Source organism: Canis aureus, chromosome 26 (genome assembly GCF_053574225.1).
Source record: "Canis aureus isolate CA01 chromosome 26, VMU_Caureus_v.1.0, whole genome shotgun sequence".
NCBI lineage: Eukaryota > Metazoa > Chordata > Mammalia > Carnivora > Canidae > Canis > Canis aureus.
The window spans coordinates 46,330,001-46,347,675 of record NC_135636.1 but is presented as its reverse complement, the minus strand read 5'-3'; the positions used below and the strand labels follow the sequence as shown (position 1 = coordinate 46,347,675).

The 17,675-nt window shown below is 37.9% G+C and overlaps 1 long non-coding RNA gene across 2 annotated transcripts in view; it reads right to left on the bottom strand.

Moving 5' to 3' along the window:
- The window catches only part of LOC144298868 (uncharacterized), a 267,260-nt gene that overhangs the window by 166,230 nt on the left and 83,355 nt on the right, over window positions 1-17,675 (bottom strand). For both annotated transcript variants that reach the window (XR_013365741.1, XR_013365740.1), the window contains exon 4: window positions 16,234-16,303. This is a non-coding gene — a long non-coding RNA (uncharacterized LOC144298868). The remainder of the gene's footprint in view (window positions 1-16,233; window positions 16,304-17,675) is intronic.

Here is a 17,675-nt window from a genome sequence, read left to right as displayed (position 1 = left end):
AACCGCTGCGCCACCCAGGGATCCCTATAAAAGACTTTTTTATTTTTATTTTTTAGAGAGGGAAAGAGAGAGAGAGAGAGAGAGGGAGAGAGAGAGAGAGAGAGAGAGAGAGAGAGAGAGAAATGAGGGGGATGGGCTGAGGGAAAGAGAGAATCCCAGGCAGCTCCATGCCCAGTGTAGAGCCCAATGTGGGGCTCCATCTAATGACCCTGAGATCATGACCTGAGCTGAAATCAAGAGTCAGAACGCTTAATGGACTGAGCCACTCAGGCACTCTTTTTTTTTTTTTGGTAGACATTTTACGATTTTCCATATAGACAACCATGTTATCTGAAAATATGGACAGTTAATTACTTTGTTCTTTTGATATGCATGCTTATTTCCTTTTCTTGTGTTTTTAAGTAGACAGAACTCCCGGCACCACATTGAATTAGCACAGTTAACAGACATCATTGTCTTGTTCCCAGTCTTAAAGGGAAAGCATTCAGTCTTTCACCATTAAATATAATACCAGCTATTGTTTTTTTTTTTTTTTTAAGACGTTCTTTATTGAGTTGAGGCCTTTATTCCTATTTCTGTGAAAGTTTTTATTATGAGTCACTTTTGAATTTTGCCATATGCTTTTTCTTTATCAATTGATACAGTCACAAGGTTGTTTTTCTTTTCAGTGTGCCAATATGGTGAATTACACTAATTGATTTTTGAATATTGATCAGCTTTGTATCCCTGAAACAAACTTCACTTGGCCATAGTTTATAATTCTCTTTATGTATTGCTGAATTTTATTTGCAAATATTTTATTAAGAATATTTGAATTTGGGGCACCTGGGTGGCTCAGTGGTTGAGCATCTGCCTTCGGCTCAGGTTGTGATCCCGGGGTCCTGGGATAGAGTCCCGCATCAGGTTCCCCGAATGGACCCTACTTTTCCCTCTGCCAGTGTAAAGAACATGTGGGGTTCTTTAGAGAATTCTCTTATAATCCACTAATGTCATCAGGACCTGTCCATAGGGTCTAGTGATCAATGGATTATTCTGTAGTGTGTTACTTAGTTTCCAAGTATTTGAGATTTCTGTTATCTGTTATTAAATTCTAGTTTAATTCCATTGTGGTCAATAAACACCATATGATTTCAGTTCTGTCAAATTTGTTGAGATTTGTGTTGTGACCCATGATATGGTCTATCTTGAGATATTTTACATGGGCAATTGAAAAGAATGTACAATCTGCTGTTTTTAGGTGATGTGTTCAATAAATGTCAGGTGGTTGGTTGGTGGTATGGTTGAGTTCTTCTGTATCCTTAATGGTTTTCTGTCTAGGTATTCTATCAATTGTTCAAGGAGCGGTGATGAAGCTTCCAACTATAATTATGGATTTAACTACTTTTCCTTTTTTTGCTTCATATACTTTATGGCTCTGTGGTCTGGTCTCATGCACATTTAGGATTGCTGTGTTCTTTATGGATTGACCCTCTATTATTACATAATGTCCACCTCTATCTCTGGCAATTTTCTTTGCTCTGATATCTGTTTAATAGTAATACAGCTTCTCTTGTTTCATTGTGATGAATGTTTGTGCAATATATCATGTTTCATTTGTTCATATTCAATCTGCTTTTTAAAACATTTATTTAAATTCAATTTAGGTAACATATACTGTGTTATTAGCTTCAGGGGTAGAATTTAGTGATTCATCAGTCGCATATAACACCCAGTGCTTCTTACATCACATGCCCTCCTAATGCCCATCACCCAATTGCCCCATCCCTCCACCCACCTCTCCTCAAGCAACCCTCAGTTTGTTTCCTAGAGCAAAGAGTCTCTTGTGTGCCTCTCTGGTTTCATCTTAATTTTTCTTTCCCTTCCCGTATGTTCATCTTTTACCATTTTACTTGAAACAATTTTTTTTGCAGACAGCATGCAGTTGGCTCATGTTCTTTAATCCATTCTGTCAATCTCTTTCTTTTGATTGTTATATTTAGACTATTTTCTTTTAATGCAATTATTGGTATGTTAGGACTTAAGTCTGCCATTTTAGTTTTTGTTTTATGCTTGTCCTCTGTTTTTTGTTCCTGTTTTCTTTTTCCGACTTCCTGTGGCTTATTTGAACATGTATTACAGTTTCATATTGATATACCTTTAGTGTTTTTCAGTGTATCTTTTTGTATAGGACTTCAGCAGTATCTTTAGGTATCACATTATATATACATAACAGTCTATAGCTATTATCATTTTATTACATCTATCTACCTACCTACTTACCATCTATCTAGCATTTATCTATCTCTCATCCATCTATATATACTTACTACCTTTATAGCTCTTTGTCCTCCCCCATTCATAATATAGCTAGCTAAAATAGTTTATACACATTTAGAACCACATCAAATAGTATTATTTTTGCTTTCATCATGAAACATAATATAGAAAACTCAAAGCAGAAGGAAAGCCTACTGTATTTATGTATATTTTTGTTTACTGGTTTTGTATTTTTTATATTTACTGGTTATATATTTTTTTCCTGGTTTCCTGATACTTTCTTTGGTCATTTTCTTTCTGTTTGGAGTAATTCCTTTAACCATTGTTTTAGGGTATATGTGCTAGTGACAAATTCTCTTCATTTTTCTTCATCTGTGGATGTCTTGATTTCCTCTTCATTTCTAAAGGACATTTTTGCTGGATATAGGATTCCACATTGACAGTTCTTTCCTTTCAGCAATAGAAAAATGTTGTGTGACTTCCTTCTGACATTCATGGCTTCTAATGAAAAATCTGCTGTCAAGTGTATTGTTTCCCCTTCTAGGTAAAGTGTTACTTCTTCCACTCTTATATAAGTTTTTTTGTCTCTACTTTTCAGATTTGTGTGGTATCTTGGTATGGATTTCTGTTCTTGGGGTTTGCTCAACTTGTTGAATCTGTATGTTAAGTGTTTAGCCAAGCTAGGGGAAACTTGTAGTCATTATTTTAGTACTTTTCCAGCCCTGCTCTCTTTCTCCTTTCCTTCTTCTCCATAGTGACTCCTATGGCACTAATGTTAGGTCTTTTGTTATAGTCCCACAGTTCCATGAGACTCTATTCATTGTTTTTTTTCAGTTTATTTTCTCCCTGTTGTTCAGACTGTGCAATTTCTATTGTCATATTTTCCAGGTTTCTGATTCTTTCATCTTTCCCTTCCATTCTGCTATTGAGCTCAACTGAGCTGTTTGCTGAGATTTTCTATTTCTGTATTGAGGCTTCCTATTTTTTCATTTGCTCCAAGCATGTTTACTGTTCTTCTTATCATTAGAGTTGGGTTATAGATTTTTAGGGAAGGCCAGAGAAGTAAAGTGTTGTTCTTATCCTATTCAATCAAGAATACATACAATTGATGTGATTTATCTCTGTTAATGCTGACTATTTTGCTTAGGTGGTATTTGTTAGTGTTCTCCACTGTTAAGTTACTTTTTATTTTCCTGCTTTCTATACTGCGTTCTTTGAAAAACAGTCACTACAGGCAGCTCCCAGTTAAAGGTAGGGAGTTAGGTTCTACTTCCTTAGTTGGGGGTAGAGGGAGAGAATATCTTCATCACATATTTGGAATTCTGTGAGTGTGCTAAGCATTTTAATTTCAATGTCTCCTAGTCCTCATCATAATTCTATTATCCCATTTAACATATGAGAAAATGCAGGTACTGAATAGATTAAGTTACTCACCCACCGTCACAAATCAAGATGCATCTATATAGTAGTCTGGAACTCCAATTCCCACGTTAGTACATTTCTGTGCTCAAGTGAATTGTAACATGGAGCATAGGCCTTGGTTCTTTAGTTCCATTAGCTTGTCTGATTTCTGTCAGATAAAGAACGTTCCACATCCCTGGAACTGGCAGAGGCTGTGGCTACTGTGCATCTCCTTCTTAATCTAAGGTTGGCACTTCCATCATCATGGTGTCTTGCTTGCGCTCCTCAGGATGTGACGTAACCCTTTATTCTATTAGATCAAACTTGAAAAGATCCAGTGATTTAGTTTAGCGCTATAATTAACTAAGGGTAGAATGGAACGTATCTCAGAGACTAGTTGGTTTGGTTATTGAATATTTAAAGCTAGAGGTCTAAACAGGATGGTGGAAACCATAGCTTTTTTACACTGCTGCATGCTTACTTTTTTGGACTTCCTTGATTTAATTGGCAAGAAATGCTCACCTGTGTATTTCACATAGTAGTATAACTTCCACATCTAAGACAGAATACATAGGATGATATGATGCATGTGTTGTCTCCAGATGTCCAGTCCATGACTTCAAGCTTCACTCTTAATTCCCAGGCTTATCCTGCTTACATGGCATGCTCCCTCCTACACATCAATCCTTATACACCACTGTGTTCCATCTAAGATGGAACAAAGCCTCTTAGATGGAAAAAATAGAAGCTGTAGATAAATAGTGTAGGAGTCACACCACTATAGCTAAAGTGACATAAAATGTCGATCTTGGTGTGAAATATGAGTAATCTCCTAAATTTATGGTCATATCAAAGGCTCATCCATTTTAATACCCTGAGTACGATTCTTATTTGATGATCATTGAGGGCTATTGTATATAACACTCTGCCTGTGTAAAACATTTTTTACTTTTCAAAGGACTTTTACAAGCCTCTTTTTATTTGTTCACCTAACAGCCCCGTAAAACACAAGAATTGAGGATTAGCAAGAGCTTCTCAATCCTGAATGAACATCCAAATTACCTTCAGAGTTTTAAATCTTTCTCTACTGGCCCCACCTACTGCAAGTCAGATTCTGTGGGACTTTGGTACATGCCATTTCTCTTCCTGACACGGTCCTTCCCTTGACCAAGTTAATTTTCTTGTCTTTTGCCTCATCTTTACTCTAGGAATTTGCACTTTTAGTAAATTGAGGGCCACTATTATAAGTGCTCCTTTGAAATATTTATTTTGTTTTTCTTATAATGATAATTTGTTAGGTTTGTCTTCACTAATATCCTATCAAGGACAGGATTTAACTTGTATGCACTCAGTTTCTAGCACAGGAACTGGTGTATATTAAGTGATCAGTAAACAGGTACTCAGTAAAAATATGCTCAATTAATGAATGGATAAATGATATGTCTGAGACAGGGCTTGGACAGCTATTTTTTTAACAGCTCCACATGGGTGATTCTGAGTTGAGATTCTGTATATATGTGTGTCTTTATCGTAGAGATGAAAAAAATAAGGTGCTGAGGAAAGAAGAATTTGGGTTTTTGCCACACAGGGAAAAGCAGAGGAGAAACTGAAGCCAGAGCTGGTGTCTCTCTTGGGATCCATGACTGGATTGCCCTCTGTCTCTACTACATCCTTTTCAATTCAGGAGTTAGTCTTCACACTCCTGTATTGTTTTTCCCTATTTCCCTAGGCAGAGGGAGGAGACATTTCTCTGTGCTCTTGGAAGAATCCTTTACCTGTCACATTACATTTGGTTGATGAACTCATCTGCAAATCTCACTAAACAATGAACTACAAGAGAATGAAGACCAGTCACTACCCATTTTTGTATCCCTACCACTTAGTACAATGCCTATGATGAATTCCTTAAGCAATATTTACTGGGTAAATGGATAGACAAATGAATATATGGATGAATTACAGTAGATTATATATATATACATATATATATATACACATATATATGTATATATATATAAATAGGAATGTTTTGGATTTCTTTAATGACCACTTTTTTCCTAAGAGAATAATAATTCAATGGAAATTAAAGGTAATAGAAAATGCACAAATGCACCCACCATGGACAACAGCATATTTATGTGCCTGGTGTCCTGTCTTTAACTTGCATTAGATCAGTTAGAAGTACACAATGCCTTAGCAAAGACAAGATGAGTGGGCCATCTGGATATACTTTACCAGAAGATGAAGAGCTGAGATAGTTCTAGCATAGTAAGAATGTGATGTTCCCCTTACAATTTTATATAGATGTTATATATTATTTATTTATACTTCAACCCAATTTTTAGAGGTCATGTTGGCTGGAAAAGGCAAGCCACTGAAAGGCTTGTGTGACTCATACTCTCAGGCTTCTATGAAGTTTAGTGGGGCTCTATTTCAGGTGAGCAGGTGAATGAATACCTTCTTGCGGGATTTCCCAGAACACTGCCCAATGAACTGAGATGCCAAAGTTATGGTCCTTAATGGGTAACAAGGGGAGTTCACATTCAATAAGAAGTTACTGGCATGATCTCAGTTCATTCTCCCAGCAGATCTATGAGGCAGGTACTATAGTCGCTATCATGGTATTGCAGAAAAGATATTGTGGCTCAGAAAATTTAAGGATCTTGCCCATGATCACCAGCAAGGAGTGGTGGACTTGGGTTTAAATGAAGCCAGTCTGATTCCCAAGCCCATTGACCTTAGCTACCATATTAACCTGTTTCTCTGAATATTGACCAATAAATTATCAACTAAAAAATATGAGAGAAAATGAGAGCCCCAAATTACATCAGACACATAGAGATTAGTCAACAAAATTTTTACATGTAAGTAACCTAGTAACTAATGAATAGCATATTAAGTAACAGAGGCAGGATTAACCCAAGTCCACTGCTTTTTGAGGTCCATATACTTCTTTCTCTGATGCAGGCTTCATATAAGAATGGTCCAAGATACTTATTTCTTCCATGCACATCACATTGGCCCTAATAACTGATACATTGGAGCAATAATGCAGATGTGTACAATGTTAAAGATTTACCACATCCCGGATCATGTAGGATATTCCAAATGTCTGCCTTTCCTTAACAAATCCACTTCTGCAGCAATTCTCATAGCTCAAATATTGTGTCAGACTGACATAGCCATAAATATAGCAACTACCAAATTTACAGACCAGAAAGAGGGCCAGTAGTTCAGTGATTGTTGAACCAAAGAAACTATCTCCAATAAAATAATAAAGTGAAAGGTGGTGATGAAGGGAAAGGGTGTGGGCTGTGTTTGGGTGATGGGATAAGCACCCCTGTGGTTCCACCCTCTTCTGACCACATTAAACATAGTAGGGTTTAGACTGTCACATTAAACATAGTAGGGCTAAAACTGTCATTGATTGTCATGGCATCAACAAGCAGCTGGGCTCTCAGCCTAACTTGATCTGCCTTGGAGGTGTACTTAGTTTACACTGTCATGCTTTTGAAGAACAGAAGCTTGTAAAACAAGCACCCTTTTTCTTTGCTTTTAAAAGTTGTAATAAAAAAAATAAAAGATGTGATAAGGATTTAAGTGTCTTTATTGGCTAAATCCTTGGCCCTTTGTTCCCAGGACTCTGTCTTTTGTGGAAACTATAAAGGATATATCACAGGAAGACCTTGTGTCCATTCCTTGGCCTCAATTTCAAGATCAAGTTTGCACCCAGATAGCCCTTAAAAATGTCCTGTTGATCAAGTCAGAGATATTCCCTGGAACCTGCTGACATTTAGAAGTACTTAGACTTTATGGGATGACTGGGTTCTCTAAGTGCAGTATCCTGTGTAACAAGGCACGTGGGTTTATCTGTCCTAGCAGAATAACCTTTGCAGGCTTCTAGGGGTATTTCCTGAGATGCAGTGAACACCTCCAAGTTTCCCCTCTGAATGCTCTACCTCCCCTCCTTCATTTGCACTCTGCTGGAATCACAAAGACCTCTTAACTGGTTCTCTCACAAAGTTGAGCTTGGAGGGGCATCCATTTTGTCTTAATACAAAGGAGTTTTATGACCAGTCAATAGGATCAAAGCAAGGGACTTTCCCAAGGGACTTGAAAATAGGACACAACAAAGGAAACAGTCAATGAAACTAAAAGACAACCTACAAAATGGGAGAAGATATTTGCAAATGACATATCAGATAAAGGGCTAGTATCCAAGATCTATAAAGAACTTTCCAAACTCAACACCCAAGAAACAAACAATCCAGTCATGAAATGGGCAAAAGACATACATAGATGTTTCTCCAAAGAAGACCTACACATGGCCAACAGACACATAAAAAGATGCTCCACATCACTTGCCATCAGGGAAATACAAATCAAAACTACAATGAGATACCACTTGACACTGGTGAGAATGGCTAAAATTAACAAGACAGTAAAGAACAGATGTTGGCAAGGATGTGGAGAAAGGAAACCCTCTTGCACCATTGGTGGGAATGCAAGCTGGTGTAGCCACTCTGGAAAACAGTATGGAGGTTCCTCAAGAAGTTAAAAATAGACCTGCCCTATGACCCAGCCATTGCACTACTGGGTATTTACCCTAGATACAGATGTAGTGAAACGACGGGACACCTGCTCCCCAATGTTTATAGCAGCAATGTTCACAATAGCCAAACTGTGGAAGGAGCCCTGATGTCCTTCGACAGATGAATGGATAAAGAAAATGTGGTCTATATTTATGATGGAACATTACTCAGCCATCAGGAAGGATGAATACCTACCATTTACTTTGACATGGCTGGAACTGGAGGGTATTATGCTGAGTGAAGTAAGTCAATCAGAGAAAGACAATTATCATATGGTTTCACTCATATGTAGAATATAAGAAACAGTCAAAGAGATCATAAGGGAAGGAGGTGAAATTGAGTGGGGAAAAATTAGAGAGGAAGACAAACCACGAGAGACTTCTAACTCTGGAAAACAAAAGATTGTAAAAGGGGAGGGGGGCAGGGGGATGAGGAACTGGGTGATGGGTACTAAGGATGGCACATAATGAGATGAGCACAGGGTGTTATACTATATGTTGGCAAATTGAATTTAAATAAAATATTTTTTAAAAAGAAAATAGTGAGACAGTAGGAAAAATATGAGAGAAATAGTGAGATAGGGGAAGAGGTAGTATATCTATCAGTTAGGATTAAGTTAAAAAATTAATATGGAAGTGGCACCTGGGTGGCTCAGTTGATTAAGGATCCAACTCTTGATTTTGGCTCAGGTCATGATCTCAGCATTGTGAGATTGAGCCCCGCATCAGGTCCTGCACTGGGCGTGAAGCCTGTTTAAGATTGTCTTTCTCTCTCTCCCTCTGCTCCTCCCACAGCCCTGCCCTCTCTTTCTCTTGTTCTCTCTCCTTCTCTGAAAAAAAAAAAAATAAGAAAAATAAAAAAGAAAACAATACAAAAAAAACTAAGAGTAGTTTATAAAAGATAGAATTTACCTCTCATGTCATTTTCTAGGAATTGGCATTACAAGGTTGTTGTAGTGCTGTATGGTTTCAGGGTCCTAGGCTACAACTCTCTTGTTCATTTACTATCTTATTCCACAGTTCTTTTTGCATCTGGCTATCTTTCCCCATGGTACTGGCTACCCCATGGTTGCTTCAGTTCCAGTCAAACTTGTAACAAGGTGGAGTGAAAAAGATAGAGACTCTATTCCATGTGATTCCCTTTTATAAGACTTCCTACAAATTGTGCTTGTCCCTTATTCCTATATCCCTTTTGTCAGAACTTAGTCATAAGCCACAGGTTGCTGCAGTAGAGGTGGAGGTATGTAGACACTTGAGTCAGTCATGTATCCTGATGCTATTTTTGGGGTCTATTACTGGGGAAGAAGGGGAGAGCAACTGGCATGAGAGAGAGAGAGAGAGAGAGAGATTGTCTCAGAATAATATAGGGTATCATTCCTGTACCCAACCTGTAGAGTAGGTTAAGGAAAAAAAAATGAGTGAAAACAATATGAGAAAAGTATCAGAAGTGAAGAATTTAAAGATTATCTTCAGAGCAACTTCCTGATTCTATCATCTACTTGATTCCCAGGTGTCTTACACCCTTGGTTCCTTGAGATAGCCCTACTACCACATAGAAAAGACACCTTTCAGCTTCAGCTACCTCAGATGGTTTTTGTTGCTTGAAACCTCCAATCTTCAATACACACAGTAATAATCTCTAAGAGAGATTATTAGTTGAAAACTAATTTTGCCCTCTGACCTCCAAGAGTACTTTGGCTTGGCTTATTCACATGAGAGGAAGGGAGGAGGATGTGTGGAGAGTCTCAGGTAGCTGTTTGAATGACCTGCCAGAAAACTTCTGGTCTATGTCCCTAGAGAAATATCTGAGCCCTCGGGCAGTCATTACAGAGATTGTCTAGGCCACAGTTCTCATCAGGAATCGTGTAGCAAGGATATTTCCTCAAGTTTCTGGTTGGTCTGTATAAATTGATGACAATTATACAAGCTCCATACATTTTTTTGAAAATCATAAGTAGAAATTAATTTCATGATGGCCCAATACAGAAGAAAAATTCTGATCTCATTTTCATCTGCTGATTGCAAATTTCTTTGTACAAGTACCACACTAATTATTACTTATTCACGGTCTTTTGACTTAACTACATTAGATTGCTTAGAGCTAAGCATATATCTATCCTATTGGTATCACCAGCTGTCAGAATAGTATATAATTTAGTAGATGCTTAATAGTTTAACAAAATTTGGCATTATTTGATCACTAAATCAGGATACTTACCATAATACATATTATCAAGGGAAAATACCAATTGTGTAAGAATTCTAAGAAATTAAAACCAAAATGTAAAAATAAATTAAAATATTTATTTTATAGTTATTGAATTTGTATTTGGTAACAGGCAATGAAATCCAGTGGAGACCAAACATAGGGCTATATAAGGGAATCTGTGGTCTCATATCTCCCCTATTCTCCAACCTGTACATTTTCCAACTCTAACCCTATATTTTTGTAATTCTAACACAGAAGTTTTATTTTTAATTTTTTTGAAGATTTTATTTATTTATTCATGAGAGACACAGAGAGAGAGGCACAGGCATAGGTAGAAGGAGAAGCAGGCTCCCTGCAGGGAGCCTGATGCAGGACTCGATCCCAAGACCCCGGGATCACGACCTGAGCCAAAGGCAGACACTCAACGACTGAGCCATCCAGGTGTCCCACACACAAAGCTTTAAAAGGTAAACAGAAGTAAGAGCTTTAGTAGATACCTTTATAATGGACATTAAGAATATCTTACTTAGTCTTGGGAAAGCATACAAATATGTACACAATATAATTTGTTCAACATTGATGGTTATTTGCATAACCTTATATTTTTTCATGTATCATTTACAAAACCTATTAGTTCAGCAACTATTCAAGGCCTTTCTGGATGTCAGGCACCAGGGATATCAAGGAGAGTAAGACAAGCACACTCATCAAAGGCATGTTATCTTACGGGGAAGTCAAGCTTAAAAATGAATCACAGATGATAAAGTGTTAAAGACCCCATGATAGAATTGGTTCACAGGTGATATAAAGAAGAAGGGATGTCCATTTATGTTGTTTTGTCCAAAGGTAAAGCTAGGGCCACATCTAGATGATTAGGTGCTTAATGAATGAGTTTTAGTAGAGACAATACACTTGATGTGGAAAGCGCAAGACAGATAACTCTTATTCTGGGGCGCACAGTACTGTCAGTGTAGAGAGAATTTCCCAGCAAGAGCAAGATTCAATTGAAGAAAATTATTTTTCAGTGAACTGTTGCTCAAACTTGACCCACAATCTTGCAGCTGGGATAGACTCACTTCAATGTCAGACAGAAAGCTTCTTATACAAAAGAGGAAAAAATAAACCTTTGGCACAGTAAGTCTTCTCTACATGAACCCAAGGAGAGAATTTGACTGTATTTTAAAATTTCTTTGTATGACTGGAAAAAACTAGCAAGATTCATACCACTGAAAATATGTACAAGTCGGTGAGACATAAAGGTTAATCATGATCCTAGTACTCACTGAATCAAAATACATCTCGCAGCTTCTATATGCCATGTTTGTACTTAGGCTTTTATAGAGCCCAGAATGCCTCCCCTCTCTCCTGTCTCCCAACTCAGCATCCATTTGAGCTGAATTGCAATGCCACCTCCTCGTTCAGCCTTTCCTGATGCTCCAAGGAAGAAGTACAAAATGCAAGCACACCTTACCATTAACATTCTTATAAAGGGATAGTCTACCATTTTTTAAAAGATTTTATTTATTTATTCATGAGAGACACAGAAAGAGAGAGGCAGAGACATGGGCAGAGGCAGAAGCAGGCTCCCTGCAGGGAGCCCAATGCGGGACTCCATCCTGGGATCTTGAGGATCACGCCCTGAGCCAAAGGCAGACGCTCAACCACTAAGCCACCCAGGCGTCCCGATTAATTTAGAATTAATTTAATTATTAATTTAGAATTATTAATTTAGAATTATTTCCTCAATAGTAAACACACTACCTGAGCAACTACCATATCCTAGTTTGGGAAGATATAGTGCTAACCAAAACAGTATTGGTTTTTTTGTTTTTTTTAAATGTTTTTTTCTTAAAGATTTTATTTATTCACAGAGACACAGAGAGAGGGGCAGAAACACAGGCAGAGGGAGAAGTAGGCTCCACACAGGAAGCCTGACATGGGACTCGATCCTGGGTCTTCAGGATCACACCCCAGGCTGCAGGCGGTGCTAAACCGCTGCACCACCAGGGCTGCCCACCAAAACAGTTTTGTAAGGCTTCATGGGGCTAACGTTTTAGATCACCACATGTATTTTAATAAGTTAAAATAAAATGAAATAAGGTAACTCAGATTGTTCATTGTGACAAGTGTAGCAAAGCAAACAGAATGATGCAGTAGTGAGTGGGTGTAAATGGGGTCAGGGTTGAGGCTGATGCATAAAAGGGAGGTCAAGAATGGCCTCACTGTGAAGCTAAAACAGGTGATGCTTTAATCATACAGACTTGACCTCCCTTACTGAACTGTAAGATTTTTATATTTCAATAGCACCCAGCTCCGGACCTGGCCGATGGAGGAGACTCTGTAACAATCGCTAAGATAACTCCTGTAAGATAACCCATTTTCTTGGTGGTCTAAAGCAAAACTGTGGAATGTAAAGCAGGGAAGGAGGAGTATATAGGTCTGGAGATCTCTCCTCTCAGAGCTACGACACCAATTAATTATTAATTTGTGTTGTATGTTGAGACTTGAGAGATAATGAACCAGGGTACTTCTCCCCTCTGAGCTCTGAATAAGCAGAAAAGTAAAGAGAAGAGTCAGGCAGATGGAAATGAAAATTTCAGCCTTTTTATTAGGCTTTTATATGGATGGTCTTTAGTTTGGAGAGTTTCATTTCAATGCGCTGCTGTGGTCAAGCTCTGTAGCACTTCCTGAGCTGTGGTCCATTCCAAGAAGTTTGTGTCTCAAGAGCAGAGCAGACAGTTTTCCAGATACTCAGAGTAACTTCCTATGCTCGGTGGGCACACACAGCTCCAATCCTGTACCCAAGGGGGATTACAATATGGACGCAAAATCACAACCACACAGGCATGTCCAGGGAATAAAGAAAAAGTTGCTGAATCACCCATGCTCAGAGCCAAATGGCACCAACCCAATGAGTGTGGAATTAAGAAACAGGCCAGGTACTGTGATTCCTGCTACTTCTAAAAGTGGGGAGGAGCTTCCCACTTATAGCCCAAATAGGACCAAAGGAAAAGGGGGAGAAATGTTTCTCTTACTGAATAGTTAGTGGCACCAATCTTTAAACATCTATGATAAAGTCCAGGCTATCTTGGTCACTGTCCAGTGTTTTCAAAGGATATATATATATATATATATATATATATATATATATATATATATTCTAGCTTTATAGTTGTGCTTTATGGGGATGAAGGCAAGAGAGTGGGTTGGGGAGAGAAGCTTTTCTATCATAGCCAAAAGTAAATCTTAGATTTGTGTAATTTTGCCTGGTTTTTAGTTTTTAGAGTGAAATCTACTATTCAAGAAAAAAAAAAAAAAAAACAACAACAACAAGCCAAAACAAAACAAAAACAAAGCCAGGAATCGTAATAGGGATGGTAATATCCAAGTCTTTCCATGTAGCCATCCCCTCCTTCTTTAGCATAAGCCTTGGAGGCTCTCTTAAGGATTTTAAGACACTGTGAGAAATAATATCATAGATCTAGGTGGTTTGTAAGGATCATTTGCCTTTAAAAAAAATGCCAGTAATCAAATTCTAGCTGCTGATTCAACTTCATGTCTTTTTCCTTTTTTACGTGCTTAAGAAGCTCTGCTACATCATCAAGGATTACCCTTCTGTGACACCTTCCCTAATTTCCATCATCTCCTGCTCCCAATCTTCCTTAATGCACTACTTCCCATATGCCTAAATTCACCATATATACTTGTACTGAAACACTTATCATCTGATAGTGGAATTTTCAGTTTGTACTGTACTCTCTTACAAAAGGAATGGTCTATTACCACTGCAAATACACTTCCCAAAATCTTTTCAGACTAGGATTTTTCTCATCATTCAGATCCAGGGGTGCCTTCTTTGACCATCAAATGGAAAGTAGTACTTCTCAACATTCCATCACGTGCCTGTTTCATTGTCTTCATCCATTTAGCATTTTCTGGAAAGTACTCACTAATTTATTATCAGTCTCCTGTAGATTACATGAGAATAAAAACTTGGTTTGCTTTGTTCCCTGTCATCCACAGCATGGAGAATAATTCCTATCACATAGTGAGTACTCAGTAAAGATTTGTGAATGAATACATAAATCTCATAATCATCTGTTTGTCCATATGGATAGAAGGAAATTATTGGTATTTGTTGAATGACTGACTGACCGAGTGGATGACTCTGTAGTGCTAAGATAAAAATGAAGCAATGGGACAGAGAACTGGATAGGGCACATTAATAATGTGGATTTGGGGTCAAAAGTTTGCCTTTGGTGATAAAAACCTGGCAAATTAGTCAGGGAAGCACACTTTACCATGAATCATGCATTTTTCTCTCTTGGGCATTCCTGCAAACCAGTAGTTTTTTAAAAATCCACTATTGAGCAACTGTCAATGCCTCCAACACACGCTTTTAAACCCCTGTGACAGATTTTAGAGTGAATTTGTATCTGGCATCAGAAAATAAAATAGAGTAGGCTGTTAAGGAAATTGACATTTCCATCATCGATTTGTTGTTGTTGTTAGATGTGTTTAGTTTAAGGTCTTCTGCAAATTCTATTAAATCTAACAGTTTTATCTTTTCTTAGGTATTTATTTATTCTGCAAGTAAGATGGAGGGAGTATTCTCCAAACTGAGCCCTGGTGAGAACAGTGCAGATGTTTCCGTTAGATATCAACTTCCCCTCCTTCATAGTTTTGATACAGTTTATTCTTTTCTTATGACATTTATCACAGTCTTTTGTGAGATATAGTCATTGACTTAGCCTTTCTGCCAGAAGGCAGTCCTTCATTTTTTGTTGAAAAACTCTGATACAGATTTTTATAACCCTTTTCATCTACCTGAACCTTGTCCAAACAAGGTGGTTGGCATGGTAGCTTCTAGAAGGAAGATGCATGTAGCCATTGGCTACATTAGTGATGCTGATCTCCCAAAGACCCCAGAAGGAAATGTGCTGTTGACTAACAATTTTAGATAAAAGAGGCTGGATATGGTTTGTAAATGGAATGGTTCTGAAATAAAAGAATTCAATAGAAATCATCTCACCACGGAATTCCCTAAATCCATTAATTAAATAACAACTTAATGTCTCCCTTTCTTTTCTTCCTTTTTTTTTTCTTTAATCAGTCTGGTGGGCAGTAGGGGTTCATCTGAGAAGGGTATTGCAGTAGAATAAAAACAATAGGCAAGTAAAACTGAGAAGAATGGGATTTCACTTAGTCGCAAATGATCTCTTCACAAACTATTGTCTTGTGAATAAGGAGGGTGTGCTTTGTAGAGGCAAGAGTACTAGATAAAGAGTACTAGGTAATCTCCTCTTTGTCAGACAGTAAGAGTCAGCACCACCAGCAGTGGGACAAATCTGTGTCGCAGGCATGGGCTAGGAAATGAGTAGAAGAACAAAAACATCACACTGTGATAACCTGGCAAAGGAGGAGGAGGAGGAGGGGGAGGACAAAGAGGAAGAGGAGAAGGAAGGGGAAAAAGAGGAAGAGAAAGGGGAGGGAGAGGGAGAGGAGGAGGAGGAGGAAGAGGAGGAAGAGAGGAGGAAAGAAAAAAAGAAAAAAGAAAAGGAAAGAAATAAAACAGAAAGGCATTCCTGGGTCTGATCATGAAGAAATATCAGAGAAACCCTATTCTACCAAAAAAAAAAAAAAAAAAAAGATGGCCTGTACACTTGGAAAACAAGGAGCCCATCTCAGACTGGAGGAGATCAGAGAGCGGACAACTGGCGCCATACCTAATCCTGGATTGTATTCTTTTTCTTCAATGATATATGGGAGTTCTTACCTGCCAGTTTGAAATGGTTTCTCTGTCTTTTACAGGTTCATACATCTGTTCTCACCTGTGGTTCTGATCCCTATACAACAAAGCATTTTTGGATATATTAGCGTCGGTCATTAGTATTCATAGTTCTAATCTGAGTAAACACCAAAGATATTATTAGCATGTCTTAAGGCAAACGTTATTTAGCTCACCTCCTGCTCCCCATCTTATTTTAGTACATTATCTACCCTCAGCTCCTTGAGCCATACCACCATTCATGTAACAGGGTCTTTGTATACCCTGGAACAGTCTTCCCGTCTTCTTAGTGGCTGTCTTGTCCCTCTGTTTCAGTTTCTTCCCTTCTCAGACCGCATATGACCTTTGCAGAGGCCTTCTCTGACTACTCCATCTACTGAAAATAACCACCAACTACTTTCTATCACATTAACCCACGTACAACTCTATAGAAATTCTTCATTGATTTTGGTCATATATCGGTTGATTCAGGTGCTTGTTTCTGTCTCATGTCCTTGAAGTACTAGAAGGACATTGCTTCTGTCTTTCTCATTTACATCCACATCTCTAGAGTCTAGCAGAATATTGCCGATCAGGAGAGGCTCAATAAAGATTTGCTGAATTAATCAAGTCTGCCCCAGCATGCTTGAGATCTGATGTTGCTTTTCCTCACTGGGCTCTCTACCCTCAGTCACTAACCTCATGCTCAAGTGCGTATCTGCTAAATGAATGAATGAACAAAGAGATAAATGAAAGAAGGTAGGCTTGAAATGAAGAGGCTGTGTTCCACTTGAAATCATTGCTAGTGGTTATAATTTTAGCCAATTAATAACTCAAAATTTTAGATCTTTTGAGACAAATTTTAAGGCAAAAACTGCCTTTTGCTTTTCTCAAATTACCCTATACGAATGCTATACAACCCTGTATTGGAGGAGAAAGGATACAAAGAAAATGTTTCTCATTTTTTAGTTACTTTAAAGTTCAGACATACAAAAACACCATAACTTTAAAGTTTTGAAAACTTCAATGTTCTCACTCTGAAATGAGGCCAGGATGTCTAAAATATCTGATCGGAAAGGCTGAGAATGTATTTTTTATTTTGTTCAGTACTTCTACAATGAAGAATAAATTCCCTGGGCTTAACAGAACATATTTTAACAAAAGAAAGAAAAGTAATTTTCTAAAGCATAAAAAAAACTAGATAGACATCTTATCCAGAATTTAAAATATTCATGCTCTTTAGAAAATATGTCAGAAGACATGTACAGTAGATTAAACCATCACTCAATAATTATTCATTGAGAACTTACTATGTTGAAGACATTATGTACGCACTTTGGATAATGGGAAATGCATGCAGGAGAGACAGGACAGCATGCCCTGAGTTCCTGGATCCAATCCGTGGATGTTCTGATTGCATGAGTGAGTGAGTCAGTGAATGAGGGTTTAGC